Here is a 14751-nt window from a genome sequence, read left to right on the forward strand (position 1 = left end):
GGTTTTCCTTCTTGTGCTGTTTGCTCTTTAATCCAGTTGATGTATTTGACAGTGCTTGCAAAAATGGCTGCCTTATTACAGCCTAATGACACAGTCCTTATTCCAAAAACTATCCATCTTTTATTCTTATTTTGGCATGCAAGCGGGCCTCCGCTGTCTCCCTGGAAGAGCAACATTTTGTACAGTTATATCTGCTGGATTGTAAAAACAGTCAATCAGACACTGATGTGGCATCAAATCATACAAATTGATTGGTACACTTTTGAGCAATAAGGTTAAACGCTGCCAAAAATCAAGGCTTCAAGCTCAAAGCCAACACTGATTACATATTTCAACTTGTTAGTTGCGTTATGTTAGGGCACTAAGTAAACATGACAGATAGATTGCGTTTTTACAGAAAATACGATCATCACTCCCAGCGCATGGCAGTTAAAACAACAATGACAAACATACGAGTTCAGTGCAACAGTAAAACTACCAGCTGTGGGTCCTCCATTAGGCAGGGAGTAACGTTGCCCCCCGCCAGCAGCAGCAGCTGCAAAATCTTTTCAAGAAAACTATATTAAACTTGGTTTATTATTGTTTTCTTGAAAAGGGGCGAGGCATTGGAGGTACCAGGTACTTGAGGGGAGTGCACAGAGCACTTCCCTCAGAGCGAGTATGTGTCTGGCCGGCCGTCTCAGGCCAGCCAAACACACATGTGCAGTAGGCTCTCCCCAGCCTGGCACTGTGTTGCCGGGCTGGAAAGAGCCTGCACAGGCTCCCAGTCTGACGCTCCCAGCCAATCCTAAAGCTCTTTGAGCAGCGTCAGGATTGGCCTGCAGCCTGGGGCGATGAGGGACAGAGGAGCGGCGTGGCAGCAAAGAAGGAGGTATGTTTTTTAAACTGTATTTTCAATTATTAAATGTTACTCCCCCGCGTGCGCCGCACCTACCCCGCCCCTTTAGAGGTCAATGAGCTGTGACTGAAAACTACAGCACTAAAAATACATTTCATATCCAGGGTGATAGTAGCAATAGTTAAAAAATTATACCTAAATGGAATGTATGCAACTAAATTATAAGGATTTACTCTATTCAAAGCTAATCCACTGTACACCACTCCACTCTACACTAACACACTGAATGCCACTCCACTCTGCCACACTCTACTTACTCTATGCCACCACACTGTAAACCACTCCACTGTACGCTATTACACTCTACGCCACAGCATTGCAGTGTACATCACTACCCTCTACGCCCTCCACATTTATATTAAAAAATAAAAAAACATTTAAATTTAATGAAAAAAACAAAGTGTAAATCTAAGTTATAGTTAGGAAAACCTTCTTCTTTCTATACAAACCTAACTTGAACTAGACAAACTCTAGAAACTCAAAAGTTATAGTTCCAACTTAAATTTATAATAATTTACTCACCAACAGTTATAACTTAAATGTATAATGCACACACCACCTTCATATAACTACAACATCCGCACCTCCGTACACATTCTTGTCACCTCACTCGCCAGACTACATATAGTGGTAGTTGATATTTCAGAGACTACGTTGTTGCAGGTTGATATAGACTTCGGTTTATTTCCCTTGACCAAATCTAATCAAGTATTCTCATAAGATGCATCATACCAGCAGGTGCCAGTTAACAATGAATTTCCCACAGACCAAAGAACAAGAAGTGCAGGAAAAGCATGAAAACGCATGAAGTAACATTGGAGCATCAGAGAAGTGAGAATGAACATGAGAAAATATGAGGGCTCCAATAATCTGGCAAACTGTCATATACTGTATAACCTGAAGTCTGTGTAATATAGAAGATGGAGCACCAAGTATACAGAATCAAGGAGAAACTTAATATGGGCAGATACGACCCAGATTTTGGAATCGTCATTCAGAAATGGTAGGCTTTTCCTTAGTAGCTGTAGATAATTGGTGCAGAGGGTAACAATGGCAGCGACTTGGGCAGGCATTGATAGTTTGCTGTCAATTTTTACTCCTAAACTCTTTACAGCTCTTGTGAAGGAAAGAAGGAGGGTCATCATAGAAGCCTGGTAGTATCAAGCCCAAAAAAATGTGTTTCCCATTTACCATTAGTACTTCTGTTTCTTCTACATTTGGTTTGAGATGGTCACTTTGTGGGTTTTTATCCGAGGGTAATCTAAAAAAAAAAGATTAATGCTAATTTATCTATAAGAGACTCTTTTGGTCGAGAGTATTACTAAACTGGAGATTAATCATTATGTCATATATAACTAAGGTAGCCAGACTTCCTTCCTCTGCTTTTGTCCAGGGCAGGTCACAAAGGCCCTCATTATGACATTGGCGGTAAATCCCACTTACCGCCATGCCGACTGCTGCCAACATCACACCGCCGCGGCGGATAACCGCCAAGCATATTATGACACACACAAACCAGTCCGTCACTATACAGCCACACACACAAGTCCGCCAGCCCAAAGGTCAGTGATAAACTGGTGGTAGCAAAACCCACACCGTTACACCAACAGAACTACGCCCACAGCATTATGACCCACAAATCACCGCAGCGCACATTCAACGGCGGTAAACCATTGGCAGTACATACCGCTGCGCTCAAAATACACACACGCAAACAAAACTACATCACATTGGACAATTCAAACTACACACACCTGACACCCATACACACACCACACCCACACAACCACACCACTATAAAACACACACCCACACTACCCACAGCCCTTTACGACTAGAAAGAATTACCACCAGAGAGAGACAGCAAGAGCACACACACAACCAGAGCCACATAACATCATCACCTATACACCATCCACGCACCTTACATCACACACCCCAACCCATCACCCCGCACACCCTCCCCCACATTACTCACACTACACCCATGGCACCACAACGAAACCCAATATTCTCTGAGGAGGAGCTGAGGGACATGGTGGAGGAAATCATCCAGGTAGAGCCACAGCTATTTGGAGCACAGGTGCAGCAGACATCCATTGCTAGGAAGATGGAGCTATGGCGGAGAATCGTGCACAGGGTCAACGCCGTGGGACAGCACCCCAGAACAAGGGATGGCATTAGGAAGAGGAGGAACGACCAATGGGGAAGGTATGTTCCACAGCAGCAAGACACCAACTAGCTGTACAGAGGACTGGCGGTGGACCCCCACCTCCTCTCCCACAACTAACAACATGGAAGGAGCAAGTCTTGGCAATCATGCATCCTGAGGGCCTGGCAGGAGTAGGAGGAGGACTGGACTCTGTTAAGTCAAATCTCTATTACTATCACCACCCCTACCTGCATGCCATCACAAACCCCACACTTATCCTCACTCCCATCACTTCACCATCTCCCATATACCCCACCATCACAACCCACTCATCCCAATACCAAGCCCTGCATGTAATACCAATGCATGGACACCCCTCACAGACCTGCATGGACACCTATCACAACTGCATGCACACTGGAGAGAATCACCTAGCCCACCAAATAGCTACTCACTCAAAGGCAAATCTGCCAGGGCAACAACAACCATAGAGATCAACACACCCATGTACATGATGTCACATGCAGAAACAATCACACTGCATTTAAATCCCCACAGGTCAGTTACCCAGGCACACTCTCGCACCACCACAGAGCCTCCCCCTCAGGAAACACCACCACAGCACCCACCCAGCGTGCCCATACCTCTGTCCCCAGGACAGGTCAATCAGCAGTGTGTCCACCACTACAGGGACCCCGGGCCACCCCACAAACACAGGAAGATCAGGGACCTGGGGTCAGTGGCAGTAGGCACACGGTTCAGGGGACAGAGGCACAGGACAACAGGGAAGCTGGGAGGACTGCTGTGCGACAGGGAAAGGACAGGCCCCGGGAACCGCCTCTCCAGGAGCCACTCACTGCGATCCTGGGAGCATACCACCATTCCCAGAAGACGATGGGCCAGATACTGGACAAGTTGCAGGAGAACATTCGGCTGCAGGAGGTACAGTACCTAGGGATCAGGGAGGACTTGAAGGACATCAACTCCACCCTAGTCACCATTGCAGGGGTGCTGGCAGACATGGCCAACACTATGAGGGAGGCAGTGGCACCCCACTGGGCCTCTGCCACCAGCCAAACCGAAGAACAGCCTTCAACCTCCGCTGCCGCTAGTGGACAGGAGGCCCCGCCACAGGACTAATAGGCCACCAGCACCCCTCCCCCTGCAGAAGGTGAACCACCCCGCAAATGTTCCCTGCGATCCCGGCCAGAAGCCAGAGACTATTGCCATGACCCTGCCAGGAAATAAGACTCTTCTGATTGTCACCCTTGTGTCCCACTCTGTCACCCTGTCCAACTTGAACTGCCATTGCTCCCCTTCCTATGCCCCCTTGGACAATGCACCTGTGATACAAATAGACTAGACTCCAACCTGGATTTTCCTCCATTATCCCCCAGCCCAATTCACATCCCCCTCTACCTCCTAGCACTTAAGTAAACACCCTTTGAGAAAATACAAGTATGGAGTATGACAAATAATTTAAGTATGTATTCGGTGAACAAGGTTTAAACATTGAAAATCAACTGTACAGAAATGTATGCATAGGCATGACCTGTAGTTGGCTGCCATCAACACACCAGGAGCGATAGTGGGGCACAAATATCTGCAAATAGAGATGCCAAAAGCTACAGTGAGTGGCCATAGAAGTGGGAAAATCAGCCTGCCAGTGACAATGTTAAACACAAAACTGTCAGGCTCCAATTGGGCACACAGCTCTGTGATTGTAGCCCTGTCCAGTCTATAGGTGAGGGTAATGTGCCTGTCCTCCATTGTTGCCAAGTCCACCAGGGATCTGGTCGTGGGGGTATGTCTCCATCTCCTATTTATCTGCAGCGGTAGGAATCTATGGGGCAAAATGGTAAGCAGCTGGTCAGTATCTCTTATTTCCAACCACTACACTTCAATGCATGTCGTGATTGTAACAGTATGTTGTTGGAGAGGTCCAAATGGTGCATATGTGTACTGTGACGCAGTTAGGAGCCATGGCCTGCACCCCCACTGAAATGGCGTCCGCCTGTCCTGTTTGGAGGGACAGGTGGAAATGAGGTAATTCCGCTGACGTTGTACGCCGTTGCGGGAGGCAGTCGAAAACCGCTGTGCAACTCCTCGTTGGTTAGCATTACATATGGCATGCCATTGTCAAGGACGTGCGGACCCTGGGGGTCTACGGCAGGCGGACACCCAGTGTCACAAACGGTGGGAGGACCTGAGACGCTGGGTACGGAAGACGGCGGAGGCCCAGCTGGGAATGACCTCACAACGAGGAAGGGGTGCCCGTCCAACCCTGACCCCCCCTGATGGCCCGCATACTGGTGGTGGCCTATCCGGAGCTGGATGGGCACTTGGGGGCATCACAGCAGCCACAAGGGGGTGAGTACAGTGCCCCTATATACAACTTGAGCCTGGTGGGGTGGTATCCGGGTGGGGAATGTGGGCCTGTGGGTGCCCCAAGGCCAGGCCTGACATTGCAGAGTAGGTTACATGTTGGGCAGGGTTCTGATTTAAAATACCTCCAACCAAGCTAGGATGCATCCACTACTGGGCGGAGGTCTGTGGGTCTCAGGTATCCTGCAATTGGCGTTAGGTGTCCCTAACCCTGGGCTGGTGACTAGCATTGTGACTGGTAGTGCATTGCCTAGTGCACAGGGCTGTTCCCTGTGTGTGTGTGTGTGTGTCTCGTGTATGCCAACGGTGGTGTTGTTGCCGCCATTGACCAAGTGTATCCCTTGTCTCTTCCCCCCCTTTTTGTTTTGTCACCCTGTCCTTATGTGCATTAGCATCATCTAGCGGAGGAGCTGAGGCAACGGCAATGGAGGGAGTTGCATCCCACAGGGCCCAGGAGGCCGAATCCACCGACAGTGAGGGCATCAGAGGGACAGAGGGCGAAGGGGAGCACCACAGCGGAGTCAGGAGGGGACAGTTCGGACACAGATTCCTCCTCCGATGGAAGCACCTCTGTGCCCACCCCAGGTACAGGTACATCCGCCACCCCCGTACCAGCACCGCCCTCCCAGCAACCCCTCAGCATGTTTCCCGTGCCCACTCACCCAGGAGGGTGGGCATCTCTTTTGCCCCAGGAACCTCAGGGCCTGCCCCAGTCAGCCCTGCTGCCCTGAGTTAGGAGGCTATTGACCTCCTGCGATCCATCTCTGTTGGGCAGTCAACCATTGTGAATGCCATCCAGGGGCTGGCAGCCCAAATGCAACAGAGAAATGCATTCCTGGAGGGCATTCACACTGGAATGGCGGCCCAACAGAGATCAATCCAGGCTCTAGCCTCCTATCTGATGGCAGCCATTGTCCCTGTTTCTAGCCTCCCCCTCCAACTTCCTCTGCCCAATCCCATTCCCCTCAACCCCAACCTATCCCAAGCACACAGTCAGACGAGCAGGCACCCAGGATAACACACAAGAGTGGACATGGCAAACACAAGCACCACACTTCATCCCACAGGCACTCACACAAACACCATCCAGTTGCAGACATACCAACATCCACTGCCTCCACTGTGGCCCACTCCTCCTCGTCGTCCACCTCCCTCCCAGTTACATCTACACTCACACCTCCATGCACTACATCCTGATCCACTACCCCCATCACCAGCACACCTATCAGCACACGCCCCTCACTGGCAGTCACCACCCCCACTTCCATGCACACATCCCCTGTGTCCTCTCCCACTGTGTCTGTGCCACCTCCTCCCAAAGTGCACAAACACAAGCACTCAGGCACCCAACAGCCATCCACCCCACAACAGCATCAAGCCCATGCACCTGCACCCAAACACAGCAGACAGACACCTCATACAACCACTCCCTCTACCTCCACTCCCAAACCATCTCCCTCTTCCCTCCCCAATGTCCCTAAGAAGCTTTTCCTCTCCACCTTTGACCTCTTCCCTCCCCCTCACCCCCGTCCCTCACGTCAGGCCAGGGTGGTCAGAACCCAACCAAGCACCTCAGCCACCTAGTCCAGGGGCACAGTAGTGTTCACAGCTACACAAGGTGGGAGAGGATCACAGGCACCAGGCAGCCACACTGATAGGGTGCCTGCACCAAGTGATGCAAGGAAGGGCACGGAGGCACACCCAGCTGCTGCAAGGAAGGGCAAGGAGGCACCCCCAGCTGCTGCAAAGATGGGCAAGGAGGCACCCCTAGCTGTTAACAGGAAGGGCAATGAGCAATCCCTGGCTGTGGAGAGGAAGGGCAAGGAGAAGTCCCCAGCTGCTGCCAAAAGGAGCAAGGAGCCATCCCCAGCTGCTGGCAGGAAGGGCAAGCGGCCTGCACCAGCAGGCAAAAAGGACAAGAGGCCTGGTGCTGGGACTCAGTCGGAGCCCCTACCACCAACCATGGTGATTCAGCCGTCCGAGGCTGCAGGGCAAGGGCTGGAGCCTCCCCCACCACTGCCAGCACCACCACCAGCACCACTGCCACCAGCAGCAGCCCCAGGCAGCTGTCCAAGCTGCAGGAGAAGGGCTGGAGCCTCCCCCTACCATTGCCAGCACCGCCACCAGCACCACTGCCAGCAGCAGCAGCCCCAGTGGACAGCCATCCGTGGCTGCGCCCCCACCACTGCCTGCACAAACACCTGCACCACCAATGCCACCACTGAGCAACCGTCACCGCCGGCGGACAGTGTGTAGTCCTGCATCCTCTGGCTGTTGTTCGGCCTGGCCCCTGCAAATCCTGTGGGTCTAACACCCAGGTGAGAGACTGTGACCTTGCACTCCCCAAGATCTAAATCACAGGGCACAATGCCCCCTCCAGAACCAGTGACAAAGCCATCCACTCACCCCAACCTACCCAGGATGAAACACATTGGGCACAATTCCCCTCCAGAACCAGTGGAGAAGCCATACACTCACCCCATCCTTCCCAGGATGTAGCTCACAGGCCACAATGCCCCTCCAGCACCAATGGAGAAGCCATCCACTCACCCCATCCTTCCAACTGGGCCCAATGCCCCCTCCGGAACCAGTGGAAGTAGTCAACCACCAGAGAGACTGTGGCCTTGCACTCCCCAGGACCAGGCAGTGGGCAAATCACCCACCTGTGAGACTATGGCCTTGCACTCCCCAGGACTAGGCAGTGGCCAAATCACCCACTTGAGAGACTGTGGTCTTGCACTCCCCAGGACCAGGCAGTGGGCAAATCACCACTTGAGAGACTGTGGCCTTGCACTCCCCAGGACCAGGCAGTGGGCAAATCACCTACTTGAGAGACTGTGGTCTCACACTCCCCAGGACAAGTCAGTGGGCAAATCACCCACTTGAGAGACTGTGGCCTTGGACTCCCCAGGACAGAGTGATGGGCATGTTGCCCCATCCAGGACCAGTGGTGTTCCATCTTCCGGCTGGGGTGCCCCCCCATTCCCTGTCCCCCTGAGGTGCCTGTCTATTTTCGACCTGATGCCCCTGCAGTGTTCTCTCCGTGTTGTTGCAGGAGTGAGGTTGGGCCGTGGACTTTGTGATGTGGCCCTGTGGCCCAAGGACATTGAGGACTGGGCAGTGTCCCTTGCATTGTAAATATGTATGTACTTTTTGATTTGGATGCACAAATTTCACCTATATTTATCTTATTACAGCCTTTTTACACTATAGTAGTTGTCCTTGCATTCTTCCTGAGTGGTACGGGGTGTTTATGTTATGTTACAGCATCTGGTAGTGTGTGTGGTGTTGGGGGTGGGAGTGGGGGTGTTGCGTGTGTTTGTCACTCTCTTTTTCCTCTCTCCCTCTCCTGTGTGCTAGGCGGATGTACTCACCGTGGCCGTCTTCGCCGGCATTGGTGTCCATAATGGAGCAGAAGGTCGAAGAGCATGGGGAAGACATGAAACTCAGGCTCCATGGCGGCGTGGTTCTTCCTTGAGTGTCCAGAGGTAAGTCATTTCCCTTCTGTGCAGTGTTTCCACCAGGCTTTTGATGTCGTTAGTACCGCCCTGGAAAAGGTGGCAGATAGGTGTGTCATATTACTATGGGCGGTACATTGACTTCCGCCTGGCTTTTGGGGGTTACCGCCGTGGTGCCTGTTGGTTACACCCTGGCAGTCGGTGTGTTAAAGTGGCTGTCTGTCTGAGCGGTTTCCGCCGTGGTCATAATTTCATATTTATTACTGTCAGCCTGTTGGCGGTATTACCGCCGCTTTATCACTGACCGCCAGGGTTCTAATGAGGCCAAAGTCTTTTCACAAAGAGCTGATCTGGCTAGTAAGTACTGAGTTTAATATTGGTTGTTTTAATCCTCATTCTTCTTATATTGGGGTTTGCTCTATATCCTGCTTTAAAAATCATTGTAACTCAAACCCAAAAGGTACCAACAATCAACCTTGGGTTCCTCTGCTAAGTTACAGAACACAAAGCAAGTAGGATACCTGTAAATGCAACATTGGAGTGGATCACCTGCACCTAAGAACTTTAGACCATTTCCCAGCACTACATAGTACTATGAAATATGCAAAGAGTAAATGGTCAGAGGTTTTACCATCTACCTTTATGGAACCCCAATCAAGAACCTCAGCCCAAGCTGTTCCTCCATCAGGTGTTCAAGAGGTTTTTCTTTGCAAAGGCAGTGATGACACTCCATAGGCACTAGTTTGGCAAACTTCAAAATCCTGAGCAGAAATATAGATGGTTTTGGACCAAAAACATTATTCAGACCGGATCCTTTCATATCACAACATAATACATTGTTTTTTCTTTGAAACTTGGACCCTTGAGGAACTCAGGCTGGATGGATATGTTCTCTCATATTTTGACAAGGATAAAGCCCAGATGCTGCCCTAACATGGCTCAGTATCCCATCCACCAGGCATTTATAGTTAACAGGATGCATTTGGGCCAAGCTGAAGATTTTTTATGGTAAACTCGAAAAGGCCTTTTTATTAATTTAGTTTTATTATCTTGTTTTGTTAATGTTTCGCTTGAAACAGATGCAACAAACCCCCACTTGGGTGGCCACCAAACAATGTTGGAATTATATTTCGAATGCACATGTGATCATCCCTTAAAATAATGAGAAACTGAGAGTCATAGACATATTCTTGGTTTGCCTGAGTAGGACAAGACTTTGATGATAAGTTTCTCAAGACAGGGGGTGAAGGGAATGTTATCAATACAGATACCACTGGATGTTAAATTCCTCCTTTTGGGGATGCCTAATGATATCGATCTACCCTGGGCCCAGCTTCTGTTCTGTGGTCTCAGCCTGGTGGTAGCTAAGAGAGACATAGCTCGAAATTGGAGGGGCAAGGGAGTGCCCAACACTGCAGGAGTGGAGAAGTGGTATGGACATGTATATGGCAGCTAAAAAAGCTACATATGCCAGCAGGGGTTGTTCCTGAACATTTGGTAAAGTATGGGGCAAATAGATGGAATATTATCCTTTAGAGCAGTTGTAAGACAGTAGGAAATAAAGTTGAGGCATGACTTGATGGGGGCGAATGTGCTCTAACCTGATGCGGTGCTGTTAATGACCTGGTATTGTCTTTTATTAGTGCACCTGTATGGGCTGACGGGTGTCTGTGGGAGGGAGGTGGGTTGAAAGGTTGTGAATTAATAATGGTTATTGTTATTGACATGCGACCAATGGGGCTGGACTCCAGAACTGCTGTCTATTATTTGCTTTTGCTATTTTGTCCACACATAAAATTTATTTTAAAAAAAAGCGGGTGAAGGAGCTTGGTGAGAGGGAAGAGCCCTGCTAGACCCTGCATTTAAACTGTTTAAACTCCAATGAAAAGAAAAGGGAAGAAAGGACACCGCCTGGTATTAGGCTTTCAAGAAACAAGTAGAGTACATACTTTCCAATACTAATCTTGTTAAAGCAGCTGATCAGGATCTGATAGCAGAAGGTGATGGAAGCAGCGAACAGGTCAAGCAAGCATATGGTTGGACACTGATGCCTATCCTCTCAATACCGTTCCTTGGATGAAATGTCACTTGGAAATTGTATAAGCATCAACAACCTTCAAGAAAGTCACAAAACAGAGCAACAACATATTCAACAACCTTTCTTGCAACCAGAAGTAAAGAGATTTAACAAACTCCAGATGGCTCTGAGGGTTCACGAGTGGATTGTTTTCAACAAGTAGATGAAATTGCTTTTGTAAGGGAATAATGAACGGAGTACATAATGTTGGGAAACATCAAGGAACTGATGTGGGCAGATGTGGAAAGTATGAATTCAGTAAAAGTGACCACAAATTGGCACCCACTTTTCCCCAATCCAATCTGTTTTTACAAACTGACTATGTACTAATAGATCAGTTTGCAAAAATCTGATTTCTACAGGGTTGTAATTCAACCTACCTCATGAATATTAATGAGGCAGATTGCAAATTGTGACCCATTCTGAATCGCAGCCATCTCAGGGATAATGACCTGCTGAGGTCAACAGACCACTAAGTCTGTGTTTATATAAAGCATTTTTTCAGGAAAGAAACCTTGGGGAAATAGTCTCTTGGGAGGGTTTCAACTAAAGGCTGTAGAGAGTTTACCTTACTTACAGCCTGATTTAGAGTTTGGTGGACAGGTGCCTTTTTACAAGTGCAATGGGATGTAATGCACTGGCAATCAGGTGGATGGGTTATCTGTCACATTTGTGTTGGAGTATCCGATCCCCCAAAAGCTCAGTCAGGCCCTCCGGCATTTGACTGTCATCTTCATTGAACTGCCACTCTCATTTACTTACATGTGTAGAGCAGTAAGAGTTGGCCATCAATGTCTTGAAGATGTCATAGGTCAATTTGGAGATTAGCTATTTTAATACTTCTTAGGAATCATGAAAAACAAGATGACATGGCATTCTATGGTGTGTAGGTGAAAACAGTTCAAGGAGCTGCCATGCAGAAAGAAATCTGCAAAACAATCACTCTATGTCCTCCAGGCAAAGGGTTGTAACAAAGGCCCCTATGGAGCAGGGGACCGCCAACCTTTCAGGAGCCCCTCCAAGGGACCCCATTCAGCCCAAGGCCAATTAATATCTGTAAAATATATGGGGGACTAAGGGGCCCAAACTCACATTATGCAAGGAGTCCTATCATTTTAAGTTACACCTTTGCCCAAGCATATTGAGCTGCTTACTCCTGTAAGTGGGCACTGGGGTGAGAAGGTTAGCTGTGAAATTTAGTAAGGCAGTATTAAGTTATGCCACCTAAAGGAGTTCTGCCAACACACATTTCTTCAACATTAGAAGATAGGGACTAATAGCAAAGCACAGCCCAGTACAAAAGAGGAAAACCTTAATGGAAAAGGAGCTTATATAAGTACCACTGGATGTGAAAGAACTGTTCTTTAGTGACCCACTCCACTTTTGACTTGTGACTTGCAGATATCCAGACTGCTTCTAACAAATACACTGCAAGAGCACATTATGACATGGGTGGGTGGATGCTAAAGGATGCCAAATGAGCCACAGGAGCTGCAGTGGAAAGTTATAGTGGATGCAACATGTTAGAGGTAAAAAAAAAGTGCTTTTTCTATGTTTTTTTACGGGAGGAGGTGCTTGATTGGTTGTAGGAAAGAGATAAGGGGAGAGGAGAACCTTCAGGAATTTTAGGCTTCTCAGAATACGTAAGAGAGATTTGAAACACCACAATAACTCACGGTCTTAACATTGAACGTGAGGTGCGTATAGCCCTGCCCAAATGATCCAGAGTCCATGCGTTTTTAAACAAGAAAGATGTGGACTTACTTAGTAGCCCAAAAAGAAACTCACCTCATGAGGAAGGATGTAGGGAGGTTCACATTTGGAGGGTATACGGTAGGCAAATTTACTCAACTGCCCATAACAAAACATGCAGGGTAGCTTCATAAAACACTTTCAGGCTATGGCCACAAATGCAGAGGTAGAATAAAAAGGAAATGATTAAAGGATGATGAGGAATGGCGTGAGCCCGGAATATCAAGTATGGAATATTGTGCTACCTTCATATAGCCAAAATACCATAGACAAAAATATCTGCAGGTAAGTGAGGTAGCACTATATTCCATACTCGATATTCCCAACTACAACATTAAGAATCAGAGATGAATATGAGTACCAGAAAGCAGAGCGTGTTACTTCTTTCTAGGGAAAACTCTGCTTAAAGGGGGACTAAAGCAAAACATTTTCAAAATGAATTCTTATCCAATCTCTACTACACAGTAGCTACGCAGGATCAACATGACGAATTAGGGTCCCTAATCTATAGAGAAAATTACAAGGTTTGAAATCTAGTAAGGCTCCAGGGACAGTCCTAATAGTCTTTTAGGATTGGCTTACTGCCAACAGCGGAGAGGCTTTCAGAGATATGAGGACAATAACACAATGAAGGTCAAATGTGACTACAGTTGTCACCTACAAGCAAGTAAAGTTGATTTGGAGTTGGCTTCTTATTACCGACTAAGTGTGCCTAATGTAGACACTACGCCCTACCTGAAAATATTGGCTTAATATGGTGGATATTGAATCAAGCAGATTTTGCTACAGTCTACTAGAGTTTTTTTTTTAATAACATTACACACACTGCCCACTATATCAAAAAGGCCGGCAAACAAAAAGAGGAATTAGTGATGCTATGATTGGGTGTGTAAAAAACATTCACTTGTGTGAGGTAGCAGTTCTTATTGAAGGCCTTGTGTTAGACCTGGTATCCTTGGTGTGGTTCCCCTGACTTTTTTGCCTTGTGTCCTCCTGTTTTGCTAACTTCGTTTTCGCTGACTTTAGGATTCTGTTTACTTTAGCACAGCTGGCCAGTGCTAAAGTAATTGTGCCCTTTCTCCAAAACATGGTAACATTGACCTATACACCATTGGCACATTTAATTTACTTTACACCCCTAGTAAAGTGCACAACATGTGCCCAGGGCCTGTAAATTAAATTCTACTAGTGAAACTGCAGTATTGATTATGCACCCACTTCAGTAGCTCTTTGAATGTGTCTCAGCTCAGGCCTGCCATTGCAGAGCCTTTGTGTGTAGTTTTAAACTGCCCAGTCGACCTGGCAAGTTAACCTACTTGCCAGGTCGAAATCTTCCTTTTTAATTCATATAGGTCACCCCTAAGGTAGGCCCTGTACAGACCCAAAGGATGAGTGCAGTGCATTTGAAAAGTTGGACATATACTTTTAAGTTTTACATATCCAGGTAGTGGACAACTCTTAAATGTGTTTATTCACTCCTGCAAGGCTTATCTCTCTCATAGGTAAACATTAGGATTGCCATATTACATTTAAATGTGTAAGTTCCAATTGAGACCAGATAGATATTTTGAGGTTGGTGCCTCTGGACTCACAATTTAGAATTACAACTGATGGTAAAGTTGGATTTTAAATTCTGAGTCTGAAAATGGCACTTTTAGGAAGGTGGCATTTTCTTACTTTAACAATTCTGTTCCTTTGTCTGTCTCTGAATACATGTCTGGGTAGGTGACAGCTGGTCTCTTGTGCATTCCCTCTAGACAGTCACACACAAAGGCAGCTCAGGTGTGCCTGATGGGCCATCCACATCCTGATGGGCCATTACCATCTTGATGGGGCATCCTGGGCAGGATGGGAGGGAGGAGTTGACACTTACACCTGAACAGGCTGGGGCCCAAGCCCTCACAAAGGGCTGCATAACTGCCCTGGAGTGTGCCTGGAGCAGGGCAGGAAAGGCAGGGCAGGGACTTTGTGTACTTCAAAGGCCTCTCTTTGAAGTCTCACCGACTTCAAAGGCACACCTGGGTATAAG

This window comes from Pleurodeles waltl, chromosome 5, assembly GCF_031143425.1.
Source record: "Pleurodeles waltl isolate 20211129_DDA chromosome 5, aPleWal1.hap1.20221129, whole genome shotgun sequence".
In the NCBI taxonomy this organism is placed as follows: Eukaryota; Metazoa; Chordata; class Amphibia; order Caudata; family Salamandridae; genus Pleurodeles; species Pleurodeles waltl.